The 14,728-nt window shown below is 34.3% G+C and overlaps 1 long non-coding RNA gene across 1 annotated transcript in view; it reads right to left on the bottom strand.

Annotated features, from left to right (window-relative positions):
* Positions 1-12,119: 12,119 nt before the first annotated feature.
* The window catches only part of LOC111743097, a 15,389-nt gene continuing 12,780 nt past the window's right edge, over positions 12,120-14,728 (bottom strand). The window contains exon 3 of the long non-coding RNA XR_002781577.1: positions 12,120-12,211. This is a non-coding gene — a long non-coding RNA (uncharacterized LOC111743097). The remainder of the gene's footprint in view (positions 12,212-14,728) is intronic.

Consider the following 14,728-nt stretch of genomic DNA (forward strand, 5'->3'; position numbering starts at 1 on the left):
GAGAAACAGTGAAAAGGACATCGTGGCTGGAACAGAGAAAAAGCCATTAGAGAGCTGAAGAAAAGGCTGAAGAGAAATAAAGATGGGCTTCATGTAGGGCTTTGCAGGCTATAGTAAGTAATTTTGGTTGTACTCTGAATGATAAGGAAACCATTGCACGATTCTGAACAGAGAAATGACATACTCTGGCTTTCTATTGTGAAAAATAGATTGACACAGAACAAAAGTAGAAGCAAGGAGATCAGTAAGTAGCATATTGCACAAATTCAGGGACAATATCATGGTGGCTTAGAACAAGCTGACAGGTGTGCAGATATAAGAATTGGTATGCTTTTAAAATATTTTTTGGAGATAAATTGGCAAAACTTATTGGTATACTGTCTGTGTGGTTGGGAAAAAAAGAAGGAAAAAAGGTGGCTCCAAGAGTTCTGGATTGAGATACTGGAGGAATGTGATGGGAAAAGTTTTAAGAACAATACATGTTGTGGAGAGGATAAGAATATCAAGAGTATTGAGAGCTCAATTTTACATGTTACACATCATATGCAAAAGCCTGAATAGAGTGAGTTCAAGAGAAAATTGGAGAAGACAAATTGTAGCAATAAGCGTAGCAACTCTTCTGAGTAATTTGTCTGAAAAGGGGAGTGGAAAAGTACAGAGGTAACTATAGGGGAAGTTAGTACAACAGAGGGTGGTTTTCTAAGACTGAAGAAATAACATATTTATACACTGATGTTACTGATAAATCAGGAGAGAATTGCTCGTAAAATATCCTTAGCTATATGAGAGGGAAAGGGACTTGGGCAAAAATGGAAGGATTGGCTATAACTAAAAGCCAAGAGAGTTTATTGAGAATAACAAGAGAGAAGTCAAAGTTCATGGGCACTGATACTCGTAGGTGGATAGATCTGGTGGTGCAGACTTGAGAACATTCTCTTCCTATTGTTTTGTTCCTCTTATAAATAGAAAGCGTAGTTATAAGTTGGGAATAAGGATGGGGGATAATGTTAAAAGAAAGAGATAAAGGTATAAAATAGCCATCTAGAAGCCTATATGGTCCAGAAACTGTAATTTGCTCATGGGCAGCAGTGAGAAACTCCTTGATTTAAAGGTCATAGATTTGTAGTAAGGTTGGTAAGTAAGAGTCTATGTTTTTCACCTGCCTTGTCTGGTTGTGTGAATGTAGGTGAAGAACAGGTGAATATAGTAACACCAGGAGAAAATTTCCTTAGTGAATATTGCAGAATTTGAAGTTTATTATTATCAATAACCATGTCCATAAGGGCTTTTCAAGAGGAGTTATAGCTTGTTTAGAGATGCACATGATATGTAGAGTCTTTCTAAAATAAAGGTTAATGTGAATATTTTGATCAAGAGAAAAATAATCATAGAAGCATTTTACAAGTAGTATTTAATTTACGCCTGAGATGTTCTAAGTAGTCTCTCCTGCTTTTTGGTTTGCACAGATATTGTTCTTTTTGTCTGGTTTACCTCAGTCCATTACTTTAAGTTTACAGTTCATAAAACAAAGAGTGGTTTAATACTGTACGATGCATTCCAATGGTGCTACAATTCAGTGTCAGTATTTTATTCTTTTAGCTCTATATTATATCCTTTTGAAATAGGCTTAGCCCAAAATAATATTTGCATAAGCAGAGGATTGTGACTTTGGGACTTCTCATTCATTACCACTCAGTAAAAGACTCCTATTTAATTTAAACAAATAATATGTATTAAAATACAAAATAGACATTCATTTTAAACACCAATGAGTTTTAATACACCAATTTTTAACTTAACTTATAGTATTGTATTATTTAAAATTGAAAAGTACCACTTCTAATTAGCAGAATTAACAAGGGCATTTGAAATGGGCAATATTTTCAGACAGCTTTCCATAAGCAATTATTTAAGACAAACCAATGATCCAATTATTTTTTCTTCATCTCATGTAAGTGGACCAAAGAGAGCAGGCTCTGAGAAATTAATTTATAACTATTTTATTTTTTAATTAGACAATTCACTATTTAACAGATGATGGGTTTTCCTTTATGTAGTGATTATTTACTATCAATACTCAGAAGGACACTCCTGGGGCTTGAATCATCAAAGAAATTTTTAGAGCTTGAAAATGCTCTGCTTTTATTTATCTATATATTTGTGCAATTTATTTAGAATCTATTACAGTCAAATATTAATGCATGGGACAAAAATTAGACTGCTTTCAAAGTACATTAAAATTTGATAGGAGAGAAATACACTCACAGAAGCAATTCAAGGAATTAAATCAAGTGACAATGGCAGTGAAATAATGAATGTGAATGAGGTTTAGATTTGGAATGCTAGTGTTGAGTGAGGGAGGTTGTTTGTTTAAATTCTGTCACATAAACGTGCTTGTTAGAAGGATTTATTCCAAGCTCACTAGATATGCTTCATATATCTTCTTTCAGTGTTATGTTTAGTATCAATTATTAATTAGAAAATTTGGAGCCCATGTAATTTAAATTCAAAGAAAAAAAATAACCCTAGGAGAAAAACAGTAACAAAGTTTAAGGCAATTCCACTGAAAATATGTCTTTTATTTGATGAATATAAATTGGAATGTTCTCAATAAATTGGGATATCTGAAAATTGGAATCTTTTCTGAATAATATTTATATAAACAATACATTCCAGACTGAGCCCATTGCTTTTGGCCTTTCCCTATTTCAGTTCACTACCTGAAGTAAAAGTGATTGTCCTTAAATTCAAATCTAATCTCTTCTCTCTCAACTCAACATTCTGCACCAACTTCCCAAGGAAAGTTCCAAGCTTGTTTGGCTACTCTGACTGAACTTACTCCATCACCATTACTGCTGCTGCTGCTGCTGCTGCTGCTGCTGCTGCTGCTGCTGCTACTATTACTACATGCACACACACACACGCACACACACACTCCATCAGGATAACTTCTCATTTTCATTCATGATTTAACATCTCTCAGAAATATTTCCTGACCTCTCAGTTTGGGTTAGAATCCATATTCGAATGTGTTCTTACTATACCTTGTTCACCTACTTGTTTACTATATTGGAAATGCCCTTTTGATACATATCTTTTCCTTACTAGGTTTTAATTTAGTGATTTTTGTGAAGAGTGTGATGATTAATTTTGTGTGTCAATTTGTCTGGACCAAAGTGCTCATATAGTTAGCAAAATTAATTCTAGATATTTCCACAAATATTTTTTAGATGAGATTAACATTTAATTTGGTGGACTTTGAGTAAAGCAGATTACATTCTATATTGTGGGTGGGACTTATCCAATCAGTTGAAGTCCCAAAAAGAACAAATAATGACCTCCCTTGAGCAAGAAGGGATTCTACCAGCAGAGTAGATTTGCACTCAAACTGCAACTCTTTCCTAGGTCTCCAGCCTGCCAACCTAACCCATGAATTTTGAATTTAGATTTGGAATCATGTGGGCTAATTCCTTAAAAATCTCTCTCTCAATTTCTCTCAGTTTGTCTCCTTTTTTCTCTGTGCACACACACACACACACACACATACATACCCTGTTGATTCTGTTTCTCTGGCTTAATATAATATAGATTTATATCTTTTACTTTCTACATGTCTATTAAAAGTTTGCTGCAGGTTTTGTTTTATGTGATACTTACTCAAGAATGAAGGATAATAGAGAATCCACCATCTGTAATGTCACCAGTTGCTAAGGAAGTGAAGAGGATGAATCACGTGTGGCACTTGAAATCTTTCTCAGTGGTGGTTACCCACAACAATTTCGCATACATTTCTTGGCCAGAGCAAGTCACAAGGCCACATCTAACTTCATGAGGACTAGGAAATAAAATCCTGCCATAGATTAGAAGAAAAGAAACAGAAATATCCCTGAAAAGCACCAATACTTTTTATAGCTCTTAAACCAAGGTAGATAATACCATAGTAAACAAGATAAAGATTAACTGTAATCTATATTTAATCCCAACTTCTACCCGAAATTTCTTTTGGAAAATATTGTGATGATGATTTTATCCCCAAAATCCATTATAAAACCAAAACACACAAAAAACAAAAAAAAATTTTAAAATAGTCATTTGGTCCTACTTGTCTAGGAAACATTCAAGTTTGCCACTTAAGAAAGTGGTTTTATATTTGAGATCATGTTTATTTTATGTGACCATTAGTAAAGGCTAAAAATCTCTTTTAAGGAAAATAACATAAACCCACATATCATTCATAGAAAAATAGATTTTTCCAGTTAACATTTAAATTTTTTTGCAATTTTTCATCCCTTGAAGAGATTTTTATGCTTATATCCAGCAAATAATATGTACTAAAAAGACAGTTTCCTGTGTTTTAATTTTAATATTTAGATACAAATATCAAAGTATTTACATGCTGTTTATTTTTACATATGTAAAACCTACATCATCTTTTTTGGGGGGAATAGATATTAAGCAGTCTGTTAGTTTTCCTTTTTTAATACATTTTAAAACATCAATGAATACAAGTAGTTGTTTTCTAACTGTATATGAGCATTGGAAAAAGAATGTCAGAGTGTTATCATGTTCTTAAAAACCTTTTGAAAATGACTATCGAAACCATAAACGTATTAAATCAAAGACTGCATTTTATATGAATATAAGTAAATCCAATAACTTTAAAAACATAACTATATACCTTTAGCTTTTATTCAATTTATTTTCTTCCCAAAACTAACTGGAGAAAACATGTACTTTAAATTTGATGTTAAAAATGTGCTCCTTACATAATCATTATTTATGTAATGTCTTGGGCAGAACAGAAATTCACTAAGAGATCACTAAGGTTTTTAACTCCAAGATCAGAATGTTATTCAACATCATGAATATTATTCATGAAGTATATATTGGCTCTCACCTATTTTGAATCTTATGGCCAAAAATGTAAAAAAAGGATAAACGCGCTTGTTCCATTATATCTTTTTCATTCACTCTGTAGAAACATTCATTCGTTATACAAATATGTCCCTTTCAGAATGCTATAATTAATACTGAAAGAGTCAGCAGATTAAGTTATATAGTATATTAGAAAGTGATATGTATTATGGAGACAAGAAAGTTAAGGAGAAAGGAGTCAGGCAATCAGTGGAAGGGCAATGTTGAATGGAGAGTCTGCAATCTCAATATGTCATTAACTCAGCTCTCTAATTGTTAACTGTGTTCTTTCCACTCTCAACATGTATTGTATCTATTTCTAAGTCATTATGAAAATTTTATTTTTGAATTGTCTTAGTTCACTACAGTCTTACTAAAATAAAAGGGAACTTTTTTTAAAGGACAAGGAAGAGAATAGCATTAACTTTAGAGAAGTAAGCAAAAACTAGCAAATTTACGTAGTAAACTGTTGGCATATCTCTAGTTGCAAAATGACCATGCTCAGCCTTGCAATCTTTTAGTCAGCAAAGTGCTAATAATCTCAAATTTTTCTGAGAGAAAGAGTATAGGAAACTCACTCAAATCATAAAATAATTAAAATTGTGACAGAGGCTAGGACTTTTGCTAAATTATAAGTGAGGGAAACCTTATCTTTTAAATAATAATTTAAGTACTTTTTAGGTACTAAGTACTGGTTCTATACTTTCCTGTTACATCTGTGATGAGCTCCCTTTCTAATTCTCTTATCAACAATGTGATTGTGAATAACATTTAAGCAAATAGCATTTAAGTAAATAGAATCGTGGTATCGCTACACTCCATAGATCACAAATTTCAGATTTGGCCTTTAGGAAAATGCAATCAAAAGAAAACAAGAAATCTCTCTCTCTCTCTCTCTCTCTCTCTCTCTCTCTCTCTCTCTCTCTCTCTCTTCATCAGCAATCATTTTTACAATTTTTTTAATGGTAAAATTTTCTTGTAAGCCTTAGATATGATAACTATTAAATTATAATTCCTTAATTAAATTGACCCTTTGCTTTTTCCTTGAAATGTATATTCATTGATGAGTCACATTCTCCTATACCTTTCAACCCCATGAATCGTTACATCATTTTGATGGTATAATTACCTGTGTTGCCTTCATTTAGTTACTGGAAGAGGCAACATATAAAGTTATTGAATTTCTCTTGGAAATGATAGCTTGGATTACATCCATTTCTAATATAATTTTTTGGATGTTTTCTTTTATTATGTATTACATTGAAAGAGAATGATCAAATATTTTAACCCATCACTTAAAATAACTATAATTATAACTGCTTTTATTTACAAGCATCTCTTGGCTAAACATTTCAAAAGACTTCAGAATTAGGTGTTAAATATAATATATAGAAAAAATAATACAGTGATAGTAATGGGAACAAATATATTTTGTTGTGCTTGATTAATTTATTCTTTTAGTTGGTACTCAAGAAAGCTGTGTAATAAAAATTGGCATAACCTGTGGTTTGAAGAAACATCTAGGGTGCTTTCAGCCTAATTCAGATTACAATAAAATGTGTAAACAATATCAAGAAATTCTGATTTCTTTCAAAGAGATGATATTCTTGATTATAAGTGTTATTTAACTAAGGGGTCCTTTTTGTCCTAGTGTCATGTCCTTGTATCTTATAATCTAATTATAATTGCCTCATGAATTATTTCTTGGTTAATAGAAAATTAATAGAAGTAGAAATATATTGTCTTTGTTTTAATGTGACATTGTTTTTATTTATTAAAAATGTGAACACATGGTCATTTAATAAATTTGGCTATGGAAATTCTTATCACAATTTTGGAAACATTGTTCGTAATTTAATATGTGGTGATCTGATAAATTACTTTGGGGAGCCTGGCATTCTAAATTATAGGATAAAAACTGCATAAAGTTAAAGGAAAAATTAAATCTTTGCTATAGTTATATAATATTTGTATTGTGAAATACTGGTTTGGAGCATAGGATTAAGAATCAAAGTTTTCCTCCGTTAAATTCTGGTTCTACTACTGAATTGTGTGAGAACTTAGGTGACATATTTAACTCGTTGGCATCTCAGTTTCCATAAAATGGCAATGATAATATGTACATTAGAGAGCTAAAATTAGAATACAAACTATTGGGGTATTTTAGGCCCAGTTATAAGTGTAGGATGTAGAAGAAATTAGTCTAGAGAAGTGTGCTAGATGTAGATAATAAAATACTTTGTCAGAGTTGAAATATTGATTTTATCCTATTTGCGGATTACCCATTGATGTATATTAAGAGAGTACTGCAATTATTTTACATTTTAAGACATATTCTTTAACAATTGCTGGGAGTGATCTAGAGGGTAAATAAGGAGGCTTACATCTCATGGCATGAGAATGGAGGAAAAGGTAGAATTGGGAAATACACAATACAGAGAGCAATGTCCAATAGAGGCTGAGTATACAGACTTTGGACTTAAATAGGCTGGATTACTTTCCAGCTTGATCACCTAATTCCTGTAGGTCTCTGGATGATTAACTTAATGTCTCTCTTTTAAATCTTATTTTCCTTTTGTGTATAACATAGATATTAACTTTCTCCATAGGACTATGGTAAGAATGAAATGAGATTTCATTTATGATACTTAGCACGATGTGTGGAATTTATAATTTGGTATCAAAATGTTAGCTAATTATTGTTATTAGATAGAAATGATAGCTCCATATCTTCTGAATGAAGTGAGAAAGGGAGGAACATAGGAACACTCATGTTTATTACATGAACAACTGTATTAAGAATAATGTAATACAGCAATCATTTATTTACTCATTACTCCCATAATTCTTGAACACTTACTGTAAATGACATTGTAACAAAAAATTAAATTTTCAATATGTATTTACTAAATACGATATGCACTAAGCACTATGCTACAACTACATACATTATACAGTGCATAAAAAAACTGAAAAGATCCAAGCATAGGTAAAAGTCTAGTGGACATCCAGGTTTCTAGCTTTATTGTGAATAAAGAGAAGGAGTAGGAAAAAAATTAAGACACATAAACTGTCAATAAAGTGCTTGCTATATTAGAGAAAAGAAAGACAAAGAATTAAGTAACCATTGACTTCAAAAAGTTAACAAATAAATAACAAAATAAACCTGTAAATTAAAAGAATTAATATCAATATAAAGTTAGAAATCAACAGAAAAATGCAATAATAAAAATAAAAAGTCAATAAAAATCAAAAGGTGTTTTGGAGAGAAATTTTCCACTCAAATGGCTAACCTTGTAATCGGCTCTTTGTTCTGCTTCTGTAGACATGCTTGCTGCAAGGTGGAAGGGCAGAGTGATCTCGAAATCAACTTAAGACTTAGCCTCCCCTTTGATTGTTCTGTCTAAATAACAGATGTATTGCTTTGGCTTGTTAAGAACAGATATATTGCCTTTGCTTATTAAGTCCTTTAAAAGTAAGTTTACCCCTGAGCTCAGGGCCCAGATCTTCAGAGCACTAGCTCTTTGGGGACCACCGGCATAATAAACCTGAGTTCTCCAACTCTCCAAGTGGTGCTTGGTTTCTCGCCGGTCTTGTTTCTGCAACATTTCTGGAGGCACCAGTGAGATTCCAAACACACCGGTCCTTTGAGCCACCGGACTGGTGGCTTGGCCAGGCCGGGGTGGAGGGGCTCTGAGATGAACAAGGAGGTGTGCCACCTGATGTCATTCTGGGTTCTCTTTTGGACTGGTGCCCTGACTCCCACGACGGCTGAGCCCCCAACCTGACTCATAGGAGGGATGGACTAACTCACCAGGAATGGCCACAAGATAAGGTAAGGCCCCGGGGCTCAGCTCCCTAGTCAGGTCCCGTCTCTGGACAGAAGAGGAACTTGATCACTTCCTAGTCTTCAGTTAGAAGACACAGGTCAAGGTTTTCCCAGTGAGAGAAGACGTCAGGGTCTTCCCAAGGTGGAGGAAAGACATTAGGGTCTTCCCAAGTGAGGAAGATATCAGGGGCTTCCAAGTGGAGGAAAACATCAGGGCTTTCCCAGGGAGGAAGACATAGGTTAGGCCTTCCAAAAGTGAATAGGCAATATTTTAACTGGATGCGTGAATGAGTGAGTGAATGGGTGTCCTGTTCGGCTTGACTCAGTCAGGTACGAATTTGTGTCCTCCACAGCTGGGCCCCTTAAAGTCCCCTAAAGGCTACGAAGTCCAATTGGGTTCATCTGCAGATCCGTAATGTAACAATCATTGAAAAGGACCACATTCTAACAGTGGCCCATCAGGAGGCAGATGAGGCCTTTGCTAGGAACCCCCAAGGCCATGCCCCTGGAACAGAGGTAGTACCTTTAGCTGATCCTGATTGGAATTATAATACCCAAGAGGGAATGGCTAGATGTGCCAAATTTCTAGAGGCCCTCATGAGGGGAATAAAAGAAAGGAATACTAAAGCCGTGAACTATGAGAAGCTTAGAACCATTACTCAAGAAAAATATAAGAATCTGGCCAGCTTTTTAGCCAGCTGGAAGAATCCTTTAGGAGGTATACTAATGTATACCTGCAGGGTTAGCTTTGTTAGACCAGCATTTTATTAACCAGTCAGCCCCTGATATCCGATGCAAGCTTCAAAAGCTGCAAATGGGGCCACAGGCTAACTAAATACTATATATGGCCTTCATGGTCTATAACACTTGAGATCTTAAAGAGAGAAAAAGAGAACAGAATGAAGAAAAACAACAAGACAGGATTATGGCTGTCGCAATTGGCCAGACCCTTGGTACCTGACAAGTGTCCCTTAAGAGACTAGGGAATAGACATTGAGTTCTTGCTTCAAATGCAAAAAAATAGGACATTGGGCAAAGGACTGTACCTAAAAGCCCCTGAGCCCCTGCCGCACATGCAAAGAAACCAGTACTAATCTCTGACATTGGAGAGTTGACTGTTCACACTCCCAAAGAGGAGGGCGGCCAGCCAGCACCCTAGTAGCTCAGGGCTGGCAACGGTGTGACTGAAGAGGCCCGGGACCATCCTCACTGCCTGTGTCCGGGAATGTGGTCATCACTTTCAAGGAACCCCAGGATGTAACTCTAGATGTAATGGGTAAGCAAATTCGGGTTTTTTGTAGATACAGAGGCAATCTATTCTGTTCTCCCTGCATTTGCAGGAAAAATCTCCTCACGAACTACAATTATCATAGGAGTAGAAGAGGAAGGCAAGGTCAACCATTTTACTGCACCACTGACCTCCAATTTGAAGATCGGATCTTTCAGTGGGAGTTTTTAATAGTTCCAAGCTTCCCTCTTCCTTGTTAAGATGGGATATTTTAACTAAGTTAAGAGCAATATTACAACTTGGGTGTAGACCTCCAGATTTTAAATGCATCAAGAATCAGCTAATATACCAGAAAACATTGACCAACAAGTTAATCCAGTGGCTTAGTATGATGGCAAGCCCAGGAAAGCCAGGACTGCTGTGCCAGTAAAAGTTCAGCTTCTATGCTCCTTCACCAACACCCAGACTTATTAGCTGGCCGAATGATAGGAGCGCCTTCCCAGAGATCTTGATAATCAGGAATTTTCTCCTCCTTCACCCTCAGACTCTGAGGGGGAAATGAGTTCTCTTGGGATCCCATCTATTTCATCGCTCCCTGAGGAAACTAGATATGTACCCTCAGGGACGTTACAAATACTGCTGATAGGGAAATATGAGTATATGCATAACCTCTGCTCTATATTTATCTATGTTACATATAATATGGTGGTTCAGTTAACAATTCTAATTATGATGGAAAGGAAAATGTTTTTGGTAACAGAAGGTATAAAGTATGGAGATTTATTTTTAAAGGAATTGAAGGAAAGGTGTTTGTCTTAAAGTTGGTTATTTCTGAATGAGTGGGAAGAGGTAAACTGGAGGAATGAGGAAAGTGGTAGAAGATTTGTGAAGAAAAATCCTGAGAGGAAATTTTCAAAATAATTTCTGTGTTGTATGTTGCCTTAACCAGTTTTCTGGGATTTTTAGAGAATATACTAACATTAGCTCAAAGTCTGAGGGCCGGACACTCCTGGCTATACATTTCAAAACTTGATCTGTGCCCAATATTCAAAGGAATCTCCAAAAGTTGAAGAGAAACTATCCTTGAAAACAGGGCTGCTATAGACAACCTATTACTCGGATATAACCATGGATGTGAAGAAGTTAAACAACTCTATTGTTTTAATCTCTCTGACAACTCATTGAAGAAAAAAAGTGAAACAAATTCATAAGGTTGTGTACAGAAATTTTCAGTCTTAATCTCTCCCCTTCACTTCCTGGCTGCCCAGTCTCGCTGCGCTACGGAAGCATTTCTTATTTTCATTTTGTTTATCTTTATAAGAGTTATCTCTTGTTGCTGCATCCAATGCACTCCCATTTGTAGGTCCGTCGAAACCTAGTTAAGTTTTCTTCCCTCCTTTCTTTGGGGGAAGAGGAAAGGCCCTCTCCCCCAAATCCAGATTATGCCCCTGAAACTGGTAACTCAGGTCCTCTGGTTTTTGATAAGGATCATCAGACCTTCATGCAGAAATGGCCCTAAGCCAGGCAGGGTCCTCAGAGTCTGAGAGGGGAGCTTTTTTTTATTCTTTAAGAATCAAACCTGATTTCTTTAATGGATACATGATTTAAATAACCAGTTTGTATCTTCTTTTCCTTGTCTAGGGACTGAGGCAGCACTTCAGCAGAAAACCCAAGACTCCACCCTGATTAAGACAGAAAAGGAAAGAGCTCCATGAAACCCAGTAGGCAGGGACTACAACCCTTCTCAGCAGGAAGCAGATATGGAAGAAGAGACATCCCGTCTCTCAACATCCATACTAATAATAAGGGGGTTCGTGGCTCTTAGAAAGGAGTTAGGCAAGAATTAGCTAGGGGGTTTCTGAGTCTGCCTGCAAAGACATTGAGGTCATCCTATCCTAGAAGAGGTACGCTCTAATCCACCAACAATTGAATGAGTCATGGGAGTCCTGGTACAGAACATGGAGTTGGGGATCCTGGCTTCTCCCACTTGCAGGTCCTCTCCTAATGCTCTTCATAGCTCTCTTATTTGGTCCTTGTATCCTGAACTATCTTGTCAAGTTTGTCTCTTCGTGCCTAGAGTCCATAAAGTTACAGATGGTTGTGACATCCAGACCACCCTTATACCAGCCCCTAGATCAGGAAGATCAGGAGGTTGATGCCCTATAAGAATTGAAAGGGCATCAAAAGGAGGGAATGAAGAGGAATTTTCCACTCAAATGGCTCACCTTGTAATCAGCTTTCTGAAGACATGCTTGCTGCAGAGGCCGAAGGGCAGAGTGATCTCAAAATCAACTAAAGACTCAGCCTCCCCTTTGATTGTTCTGTCTTTATATTAAAAAAATTAAGAATCTTAAATCTAGCAAATTATCAGAAAATAGCCTGGCCAAGTAGACTTTATCTAAAAAATATAAGTAATATTATTTATCATATTAACATAGAAAAAATTACATTACATTATTCTATGCATTATTGTATAGAAAGTATTTGATAAAATGCAAAGTCACTGCTATAAAACTTCATGTAAAACTAGGACTAGAATAAATATTTTAAACTTATAATCCTGTAACAATGTCATGTTTAATAGTCTGAATTTGGAAAATTTTATTAAAATCAAGAATAAGATCCAAGCAATCAAATAAGACAAGAAAAACTCATATGATATATATGAAATATTGGAAAAGAAATGATGGAAGTCATTATTCACAGTCAATATGACTATCTACTAAGAATATATGTGAGATTCTATTTAAAGGTATATAAACTAATCAGAGTTTTAAAGACAAATAGACATGAATTCAGTATTACTAAAGATATAGTTCTCTTTACTTCAACAATAGCCCATTAGAAAATTTCATTAAAATAGATATCCTTCAAAATATTCAATATGACTATGAAATTTGTTATAAAATTCTGAAGCAATATTCAAGATGCCCCCAAAGCTGAAGAGGACAAAAAAGATCTGAATAAAATATACTGGCTACATTCTTAAATAAGAAGAGTCAATAATGTAAAGATACACCTTTTCTTCACATTTTAAATTCAATTCAATATCGATTTAAGTCAATAAGATTTTCAAATTTGACAATCTAATTTCACAGATAAAATAAAAGAAGAGAGTGTAAAAGAATAGATAATGGCAACTTGGAAATAAAAAGAACAATGAGGAATGTCCTACTCTATGAGACAGATACATTCACTAAAACTTTATTAGAGAGTAGGTAAATGAAGGAGAGTAGAGTTCGAAGCAAATTTATGTATGTATGGAACTTCACATATGATACAGATCACATTTTAAACCAGTCAGGAAAAGTGGATTGTTCAATCAATCATTTGATTTAAAATGAAGCCTGATTGCTAGATATCTATTAAAAAAATAATAAAACACAAATATCAATGCAAAAGTTTAAAAAATAACTTGCAAATTAAATCTAACAGTTTGAAAAAAGAATACTATGACCAAGTGGACTTTATTTTAAGAAAATAAGGATAATTAAAATCCTCAATAACTATCTTTTTAGCACATTTATAAGAAAAAAAATTACATTATCTTATAATACCAGTCCATATATTACTCTGTAGAAATAAGATGATAGCACAGGGCATGGCAAATAGAAAATGCACTTGATAAATGAGTACATGTGTGAATTAAATATTTAAAGTAATATTTTAAACCCATAAAATTATTAATTTACAACACAGTAAAATGTAATAAATTGAGTGAGAAAGGCCTTCTTTGATAGAGTTATGATTCCTTGAATCCAAAAATAATAAATAAGTAGATTTGATAATATACGTTTGATCTGATCTTGGTGGATAAGTTAATTTTGACAGTCAGAGATAGGGAGAATGCTACCACTTCCACAGGTAGACAGTTGTTAAGATTATATCTCTGTCTTTATCTCCATTTCCATCTCCATTTCCACCTCTATCTTTATATGTAAAGAAGAAATTAATAAAGTTAATTAAGCGAATTTAACTAGGATATCAGATGCATTTTTGGATAAGGATGTATGTCTTAATATCCTAGGCATCACATTTATACTTAATTTAAAAGCCAGTCTGTATTTGATCTGTCACTTCTTTGTAAAACTTTTGTTTGCTTAGTTGATAGATTTTGCTAAATTATTAAAAGCAGCAGTGTGAGCCACTTATTTCAAAGCCTCAGGAAGCTGATCAGTAACTAGTCTTATCTCTTACCAGTCACTGGATAATTGTGGACCACTAACAGTGAAGTTTCTAAGCTCTTTTCATTTATTTTGTATATTTTCTACTAGTTAGGCTTTGTGTTACAAATCTGTGAAACAATGCTGATTTAAAAGAAACAAAGTTTCTGCTCCCCTATAATTTACAATCTAGCAAATCTTAGAAAAAATAGTAAAGAAAGGGTAGAAAAATCTGAGTAAGGAATATTTTTAAATACTGAATATGTAAAACATAATGAAAATAAAAGAGGAAATAAGATTCTGGGAAATATTTGCAAAATATATGAAATAAGGGATGTGTGTGTGTCCAAGCAAATCCATAAGAAGAAATGATGTATCTCTAATAAATTGATGGTGAAATATGAGTAGATAAGAATAAAGAATAAAATTAGAAGTACCAAAGAAAAAATGAATTCAAGTTCTAGAAATATTAGAAAATCATATTGAAGTAAATTCAACTCTGCTCATAGTAACAGATGAAAATGTAAGTAGACTGTACATTTTCATCTGTTACTATGAGCAGCAGTCTACTAAATAATCAATAAAAATTTTTAT

This window comes from Pteropus vampyrus, unplaced genomic scaffold (assembly GCF_000151845.1).
Source record: "Pteropus vampyrus isolate Shadow unplaced genomic scaffold, Pvam_2.0 Scaffold107, whole genome shotgun sequence".
Classification (NCBI taxonomy): Eukaryota; Metazoa; Chordata; class Mammalia; order Chiroptera; family Pteropodidae; genus Pteropus; species Pteropus vampyrus.